Raw genomic sequence first — 9433 nt, 5'->3', positions numbered from 1 at the left:
ACACCAATTTGCCAAAAAATTCAGTTATAGTCGCTTAGTAGAAGAGCGACTTGAAAACAAACCTAGTTTCGATGATGACGTGGACCCATTTTGGGTAATTAGTTTCAAAAGCAACCTATTTCGTTAAATACTTTGAGTTTGCGCCCTATTTTGGATAAAAATTCGAGAAACAAAGACAGTTGGACAAATACTTGGAAATGACTGGCTTTTAAAAAGGATTTCAGATAGGCTAATTTTAACTTTACTTGGATTTTGTGGGATTTGTATCAAATCCAAATGTTGTTATTGGTTTGCTGAACAAGTGGATTGGGCCGAATATAGAATTTTGAAACAACTCATATTCCCATACCAGCTATTAATGCAAATACGCAATACATACATAGTAGTACAATACAATTTTTTGTGATATTACACAAGCAACAACAACATTATCATCATCCCGATATCTCAAATACTTCCGTCTTAGAAACAAAGTAATCGATTGGATGTACTGCACATGCCATACCTATTACATATTACAGATTGAAAGTTATTAGAAACTATTCAACCATTCACTTACATATATAGAAAGATCACAAGTAAGTTAGTATTTAACATATTCATAATAATTTATGAGTAATATATTAATTTATGAAGACAATTAATTAATTGCCAACAAAATTGACACGAGAACGGTAAGTTTGGCCAGCTTGCCATCCAACTGGAATGATATCAGTTAAGATTAAGGTGTTTCCGGACTGCTTTTCTGTCAACCTTATAGAAAAAGGTGGTTGAATAACAACTCCCGTATTTATAGCCCAAGTTACACCTAAAGATTCATACATGTTCATCCATCCATTATTACTTGATTTGGCTTGGAGCTCCACTTTCGATATCCCGGTTCCTTCTGCATACTCTATTGCTCTTTGCGCAAGTAATACGGGTTTGACCCTGGGTCGACTCTCACTTGTACGGTCACTCCTGGATAGTCACATTCTACCCTGCATATTTTACAAATATTTAAATACGACTGTTGTATATATATCGTACATACAACTTCGATCAGTAAAGATAATAATAACCATGTTTATAATACATTGGTCTTGTGTAAGACATTATTATATATAATGTGTTTCTAATTATTAAGATTAGGGACGACTCTCAATAGGAGTATATTTTATGAAACTGGTGGCAATAAGTTACATACATTTTATACTGGAGTTGAAGAACTCCGGCGTTTCGGAGTTGATCAGCAAGGCCGGATTTTGCCAAGGCTCCGAAAGCGGTGCCACTTAGATCAAAATGGGCTGTTTCAGAATTAGAATTAGTGCACCCTGGGCACTCATCTGTTATTGTAACTGTAACTGAATTTCCTGAGCATGCTTCATTTTCAGTGCATTTTACCTATTTCAATTCCAAATTTATTAATTATAATAGAAGAATCAAAGGAATGTTACGTAATTACATGAGTTAATTATGTCTACGAAAAAACATTTCGCTATATAAATGATAGTAGTATAGTACTAACTAGTATAGATCCCAGTATCCCACGTCATGCATGCGCCATATTTAGAGTTTGTATTTTATTTAGTTGATTATTTATACTTCTTGAATTTGCACTTCATTAATATTTAATATTTTACTCCATTGTATTTTGACATATGAAACAAAAAAGTTGCAATGGAAAACTAATCAAAGAGAATTTAGTTAAGTTGTGAATTTTATTTTTAATAAATTTGTTTTTTTGTCACAAAGCTAATACTCCCTCCCATCCAGGACCAAAGGTAACATGGACCCACTTTTCTCCTCACAAAAAGTGGGTTCATGTTACTTTTGGTCCTGGATGGGAGGGAGTAGTAAGCATGTGTCAAGTTATTGTCTACCGTAATTTAGCAACTTATAATTTATATTTTAATACCAATTTTATTTTATTTTAATGAAAAAAAATCATAATTATGAATTTAATAAAAAATTAGAGTTTAATTATGCGTGTATGAATGTGTATCATGGACTCTTATGTGCTATTAGTCTATTACCTCATAGCAAACTCCACATCCTTGGCCCTTCTGGTAAATTGAAGGTCCTCCAGCCGATATCATGGAAGAATATGGATATTTATTCACGGTATCCCTGAAACCACAAGCTCCACCTACATTTATTCACGGAGTATTTAATTTAATTTATAAATAAGAGTCAGAACGATTAAAATTAAGTAACATACTCCTTAGTTAATATCTATTGTTATACATTACAATTTACACAACGGTTTTGTTTAAGATTTTATGATTAAATGTCGGGGTAAGGGAGGGTTGTATCATGTATGCATGCAATCTTACTTTTGTGTTAGCATGATAAAGAGGTTATTTCTGAATGACTCGAGATGATAATTGTGTCAAAAACTACATAGGACTTATATTTCACAAAAGAAAAAACGGCAGCCAATTTAATGCTCCATTTTAATTTAGTCTAAAATTTATAAGATTAATAAATTAAAATTGTTTTTTTTTTTAAATGTCCATGCGAAGTCATGAACCAAATAAATTATGACAATCTTGATTTATTTTTCATCATGTGCATGCAATGGAAGCATGCACCTAGAGGCCCAAATTTAATAAAATTACCACGTAAATCATGGTACCATAAACACTCAACTATTTGACGTACGGTTTACATAATTACATTGTGTACTTGTTAGGGTGGAATTGAAGCTCAGTACCACTCGATTGATTCGAGAATAAGAAATAATGATATGTGATTAATAAAAGTTAATTAGAGACACAAAACTAATACATATACTTCAATAATAATAGTATACGGAGTATAGCGTTTTCTTTATTCATAATAACTCATACCCTCACTTCCGGCACCATTAGCCGGTCCATACCACGTAGCGCCAGCCGGAGACCAGCCGGAACCGTAACTTTGATAATACATTGATGCATTCAATAGTTTAGGATTGAAACATTGACAACATTGTATAAGAACAATGAAGGCTAGTAGCATAGGAAATATTGTAGAGTAAGAGCAATGAAGAAAAAAATAAGCCATTAGTTCTTAATTTAAGATTAACTTGTTAATATATTATCTAATTAAATTATTAAGCACTTGAAGGTGTGATGAGTGAAGAAAATTGATATAAACTCTAGAGTATTTATAGATCGAGTAAAGAGAAGTTTATTTGATGAACGTGCCTAGTGGCGGAGCCAGGAATTTAAGTCAGTGGGAGCGAAAATTTTCAGCGGGGGAGAAACAATAATATTATAAGGGGACTAAAAAAAATTCGGAAATTTTAACTAAAAATTTCGAAATTTTCAAACGCCAGCGGGGGCGACCGCCCCTGCTAGCCCCTCCCTGGCTCCACCACTGAACGTGCCATATTAGAAATTAAGCCCTTAATTGGGGAATAAAGATTGTTAGTATAAGTCCTCATTAAAATGTTAAATTTATCGGTTAGGTATTCATCTTCACATTAAAACGAGTAAAATATCATCTCACTTAGCATATAAGATAAGTCCGTTGCTTACTTGCTTTTTCATATGGATTCTGCTTTTATCTTATTCATACCACTTGACCTATTTTAACTTAAAACGGATCGGACTGTTTTAAAGAAGAATTTGTTTAAATCTATATAGTGTATCTTTCATCTTAGTATTTTATTCCTTGCATGTGGCCGTAATATAATGTGTTATTGTTTCTTTAATCGATTGAACTATTTGAGCAATGGAGTAGTATAGTCATGAATAACATGGCATGATGAAATATTGACATATGCATGTATGGGCGAAAATAAAGATTTAACAACCGTAGCCGCAAATATGCATGTAAATTAATCCATGCATACTTTGACTTTATTGCTATTAGAGCAAGTCCAATGGTGTAGCTTAGGGACTTGTTTGCAATTTTTTTAAATTGCAAGCTAGTTGCTACACCATTGGAGATGGTCATGTGGGATGGCTTGGCTTAAGCAACTAGCTTAATGAAGCTAGTTGCTTGAATGAGCCCACTATCACAAATTAACCAATAGAAAATTAGCTAATTAAAATTTAGGTTTGATTTATTCTTAATTTTTTTATTTATTAAAAAAACAAAGCTAGAAACTTAGAGCATCTACAATGGTTAGCTAGTTGGTACTAGCTTACCTTTGCCACATCATTTTTTCGAGCTACAACTATTTCAAACTACAACTTACTCCAACGGTGAAGCCGATTTCCTACTAGCTTTATGTGACCCACCTAACACACTCTCCTATTTTTTTATTCAATTTTTAATTTCTAAATATAAAATTAAAACATTATAAATGAGACCACTATTTTCCTATTGGTTATGTTTTTTTGTGGGTCCATTTAAGCAAGTAGCTCCATGGAGCTACTAGCTCAATTTTTTTTGAGCAAAGCCAATCTATTTGGACTACTCCAATGGTTGAGCTACTAGCTTACAATTTTTTAAAATCGCAAGCTAGTCCTTTTTCTCAACCATTGGAGATGCTCTTATAGCTTACCATTGGAATGGTTTAAGGGTAGTAGCTTAGAATATAATGTGGAATTACCAAGCTAGAAAGTTATAGCTCACCCTTGGACTTGCTCTTAACAACACTCCTCTAATTTTGCGTAATTTTGGGATTTAAGATTAATTTATTTCATGATTTATTGGAATGTTATAATTTTGTCTTAAGCCCATTTTTTTTTTTTTGACATATTTAGTGTTTTTATTTAATTTATTTAAAAAATTAAATTATTTGTTCTTCTTTCCTTTATTACATTTTTACCGACCACTTTCTTATATATTTTACTTGGTTTACCTTTAAGGCATTCCGGATCCTTAACTCTATTTCGGTTTTCAAAATCGTTTTAATCTTTTCTCTCGATTTAAATTTTAAGTTTTTATAAAAGAAATCTGAAATTCGATTTTAAAACCTGTAAGTTTACCTTGACTTTCCATTACATTTTCGCTCCCCCTTTTATTTTTCATTTTCCTTTTCTATTCGCTTTTTGAGGTGTACGTTCACCTATATATGGATGGTTCTAAAGGATGATTCATGTCAGCCGACCCGAAATCATTTTGGGATTAAGGCTCTGATGTTGTTGTTGTTGTTGTTGTTGTTGTTGTTGTTGTTGTTGTTGTTGTTGTTGTTGTTGTTGTTGTTGTTATTGAATGAAACTAAACTAAACTGAACTGAGATGAGGTGAGTTGAACCGAACTGAAGTGAGCTGATTGAAGTTAAACTGATTAGGAATTTACTGAGATAAATAAAACTGAAATAGACTGATGAGCTGAACTAAGCGAGTTGAATTGAGCTAAGCTAAAATGAGCTCAATGAAAGCTGAAATTAAATCGAAAAGAACGGGTTCTTAATTAGTAAAAGTGATGTCATCCACTAGGTATGTAATTAGGTTGGTATTAACACCCTAATTAAGAAAAAATAAAATAAGAAGGTAGTTTTAATTTTGCGCCAAAGTGTTATTCCTTCCAATCAATGTATTTTCACCTTTATTTCTTAATTAAAAAATCTTTCACAAATATTGAACAAAATATATAGATATTAAGATAAAATGATTATGTCTTGACTAATACGAATAGCCTGGATAAAAAACTCGTTGAAATATCATTTATGGATAACCAGGTTTTGAGTTCGAATCTCCATTCCTATTTTATAGTGCCCTCATAACTACGTTTGATCTAGTTGATCGAATTAAGTTCTTATTAACATACACGAAATTTCATACAAGAAACAACTTTATGATAACACGGTTATATTTAATTAAGTAAAATCTTAAGTATATCCGTATCTGTTATCGCTTAAATATTACATTGGTTATTTTTATAAATTAATTTGTCGGGACTGTAGAACAATTGACCCTGAACCTAGGGCAAGATGATGAAGCTAAAAGCTACGTTTATTTTCATTTTATATTTGCTAATATCATGCTATAAGGGATGAAAAGTCTAGAAGTCACAAGATTTACGGCTTTAGCTTCCCTAATTAAAATCTTACCCGTCAAAGTAGCCGTTAATGGTGGTTATTGGCAGTTATAAACCGTTTTTTGTATATTATTATAATGTTGATAAGTTGAGTTCTTCAAGTTAGTCTAAAGAGTAGGAATAACTACTGTGATTGGCGACGAATAATTTACTCTGATTTTATAGACAATACGTCCAACAAAATATACAAATTCATGTGCTATGACCTATGAGGTCATACCCAATATTGCGTACGTACTCTCCCTAATGGCTTACGACACCTTTTTATTAGTCCCTCCATCCTGGATTTACAAGTAGGGGGCGAAAAAATTCAGTAGAAACAAATAAGTAATAGCATAATGTAAACTTGAAAAAAAAAACGATAAAATTTAACTAAAAATTTCGGATTTTTCCTCGACCAACAGGGACGGCCGCCCCGCCACTGCATCCAAGGTGGAGGTAAAGGTGGGCTAGTAAAGATTCTCGTTTCCACCGAAAGTTAAAACTCTTACAGTTTCTAATTAGTTTTGAACTTTGTTCGGGTTTTCACTATATTATTACCTGTTCGTTTTTGTTGAAATTTTTTATTCCCTTTGACTTCAAATTTTGGTTCTACATTGCGTGATCCCTTAATAATCTTAGTTTATTTCTAAATGTCAAAGTTTTAACCATTGATCTTAAATAAGTTTTGAATTAATAAAATTTCTAACTTCACGATAAAATATATACATATGCATTCATCATAAAAAAATCATCCGAGCTTACGTGGTCGAATGTTCAAGCACGTAGACGCCAAAAAGTAAGAACGTGGTCTAGAATGCAAAGGGAGAAGAGAAGGGCGGACACTCGCGTGAGAAATATGTGAGACCGAAGGTCTCTATTTACACTAATCACACGAAGGAAGTAGGGTTTTCGGAGAAACTTTGGAAGTGAATCTCGAAAAGATATGAAAAATACGCAGAAAAGGACTGAGGAAGAGGCGCAGCAAGCACTGCGTCTCTTGGAAGAGGCGCAGCACTTGCTGCGTCCTTTCCTCGATGGTTTCCTCTCTAACGGAAGAAAGATTTCCGTGTTTTTATTATGGAAAAGTGGATTAATCTCGTTTCCTTAATATTTTGTGTGAATATTACGGGAGATACTTTACCAAAGATCAAAAGATTGGAAAATATGGAATATAAATATTCGGAACATTCCAGAACATTCTGACTCGGCATTTTAAACGGTTATTAGAAAATGAAGACGGTTTTTGGCCCGGATTCCAAATGTACTCTAGTTACTGCAAAAACGACCCTATCGGCGCGTAGATGACAATTAAGAGGTAGACACAAGTGTTTGAGCAATCACTTGACGATAAACTTACGAACTGTCACAAATCGTTCCGTATACCAAACATGCGGCCCAATCATCACCGGGTGGTTTGCGGGAGGTGCAGAAATGAGGTATCTACACCTACTGCCCTGCATATGAAATATATATACCTACGCAATTTAACTCTACAACATTATGTTTCATTACATGACAAAATACAAATTGGTAAGAAGGTGCAAACTCATCTCACGTAGTTGTTTTAATTTGTTAGCTCTAGGGTTTTTAATTACAATTGTATTCATACTAATAATTTAAAAACAAATGCATATGGGTCTTTCTTTTTATTTCACTTATTAATCAAAAGAAATGACAATAATACCGAATATAAACTTAAAATTTTGATCTTTGTTCATTTCTTCTTCTTCTTCCCTCACTTTGATCTTGAAATTTGGATATATAAATTGTCCTTGTACTTGTATTAATGAAGATCAGATTATTTGCGAAACTCTATCATTTGATTATATATAATTCCAATTTCTCCAATTTTGTTTCATCTAAGGTTGTATCCTTCCATTATATTTTTGCTTTAATTTTTTAGTTTTTTTTTTGAATTATTTACTTATTGCTTATTTGTTATCGATTTATTTTGTTTTATATTGGGAAATTTTATTATTATTATTATTATTATTATTATTATTATTATTAATATTTTTATTATTATTATTATTATTATTATTATTATTATTATTACTACGATATCAAATAGGAAGTATGAATCATGTTTAGAGAGAGAGAGAGAAAAAAAAATTTATTCAATCTATACGTATATGTAGTGCCCTTGATAAATTTTTGACAACCCAACAAAAATATTTTAAAATGTTAAAAACTGATTTTACTTCCCCGAAAAAGGGAAAAAAAACTAGTTATATTGATTAAGGCCTCCGATTAACTTTCGCCTAAGGCCCCAAAATTCTAGGAATGAGTCTGTCTAATATAAGCCACTTTCGAAAACTAGTTCTGGCAATGTAAATTTAATTTCATGGTATTTTTAAATTGTAAAACGGTTTCCACTAAGATACGAATTTTAAATGATAATTATAATTTTTGGAGAGAAATACTATGTTCAATGATGAACTTGAGTTGGTGAAATACTATAATACGGCATTTCCTAAGATCATGACTGCTATTTACAAGGGTTGTAAGGCAATGACGAGTTCAAAAACCTACCAATTTGATTTCATAGAAAAATTGAGTAATTGTTGTTGTTTGGTTATCTGTAACCAGTGTAGATCCCGTGCTAACGCATAATATTTTTTAAATTTTCTATTTATATAAATAAGTCCTTATTTAAATAATTTTCATAAATAATTATATTTTTAATTTGATGCTATAATATACTAAATGTAATATTAGTAAGAGGTAGAAAAAAAGTCGACTACAAACTATTTACAGTCAGTATCAATAATACGAGTGCCTACAATATGACAAGAGTATCCAATATGAAATGCAACATGATATACAACCATGAATATCAATCACAAGGTTTGATAATGATCTATGGAGGAGAGAGGGTGCCACAAGCATTAAATGTCTCTGCAAAATCATTTAATGCTTATTGTATAAACCACCTTTCTTTTTCACTTATTGCATTGAGCGATTTGATGATCCAATAATACTATTTTCCATTTGTCATCCATCAACTAAATTCACAAATAATTTAATTCTCTCTTATTCGCTTTTGTGCCAAAATAAAACATAAACTAATGCCGAAACGAACAAGTATAATAATGAAAAGAAGAAAAAAAAAAATGCCGACAGCAACAACAATAATAACCATACTCGCGGCAAAATATTAATAATTGTAACAATAATCGTGGCAAATTACTAATAATCCATGACAAAATTTTAGTAAATTACCCATATTCTTATCCTTGCAAAAGAATTTGAACTTTTTTTTCTCTATACTTTCTTTGTCGGAGATTCTTGAATGAGAAACAAAACAAGAGCAAACTTCTTTGATTCAATTGTGCAAGTTTAACTATATGCACTAAAAACTCCAATAAAAGATTGACGACTGGTTCAACCGTTCGATTCTTGACTCAAGATAACAAAATTAACTCATCGATCATATGTTAAGAGCAGTTAGTTCTTGAAATTTTAGAGTCGGTGTCTCTGAATTGTCCACAGT

At 31.9% G+C, this 9433-nt stretch overlaps 1 pseudogene; it reads right to left on the bottom strand.

Annotated features, from left to right (window-relative positions):
* Window positions 1–644: 644 nt before the first annotated feature.
* LOC141594898 (expansin-B5-like) lies at window positions 645–2913 on the bottom strand (annotated as a pseudogene).
* Window positions 2914–9433: the final 6520 nt, after the last annotated feature.

The sequence above is a fragment of the Silene latifolia genome, chromosome 8 (assembly GCF_048544455.1).
Source record: "Silene latifolia isolate original U9 population chromosome 8, ASM4854445v1, whole genome shotgun sequence".
Lineage (NCBI taxonomy): Eukaryota > Viridiplantae > Streptophyta > Magnoliopsida > Caryophyllales > Caryophyllaceae > Silene > Silene latifolia.
This window is presented reverse-complemented; position numbering and strand designations above follow the sequence as displayed.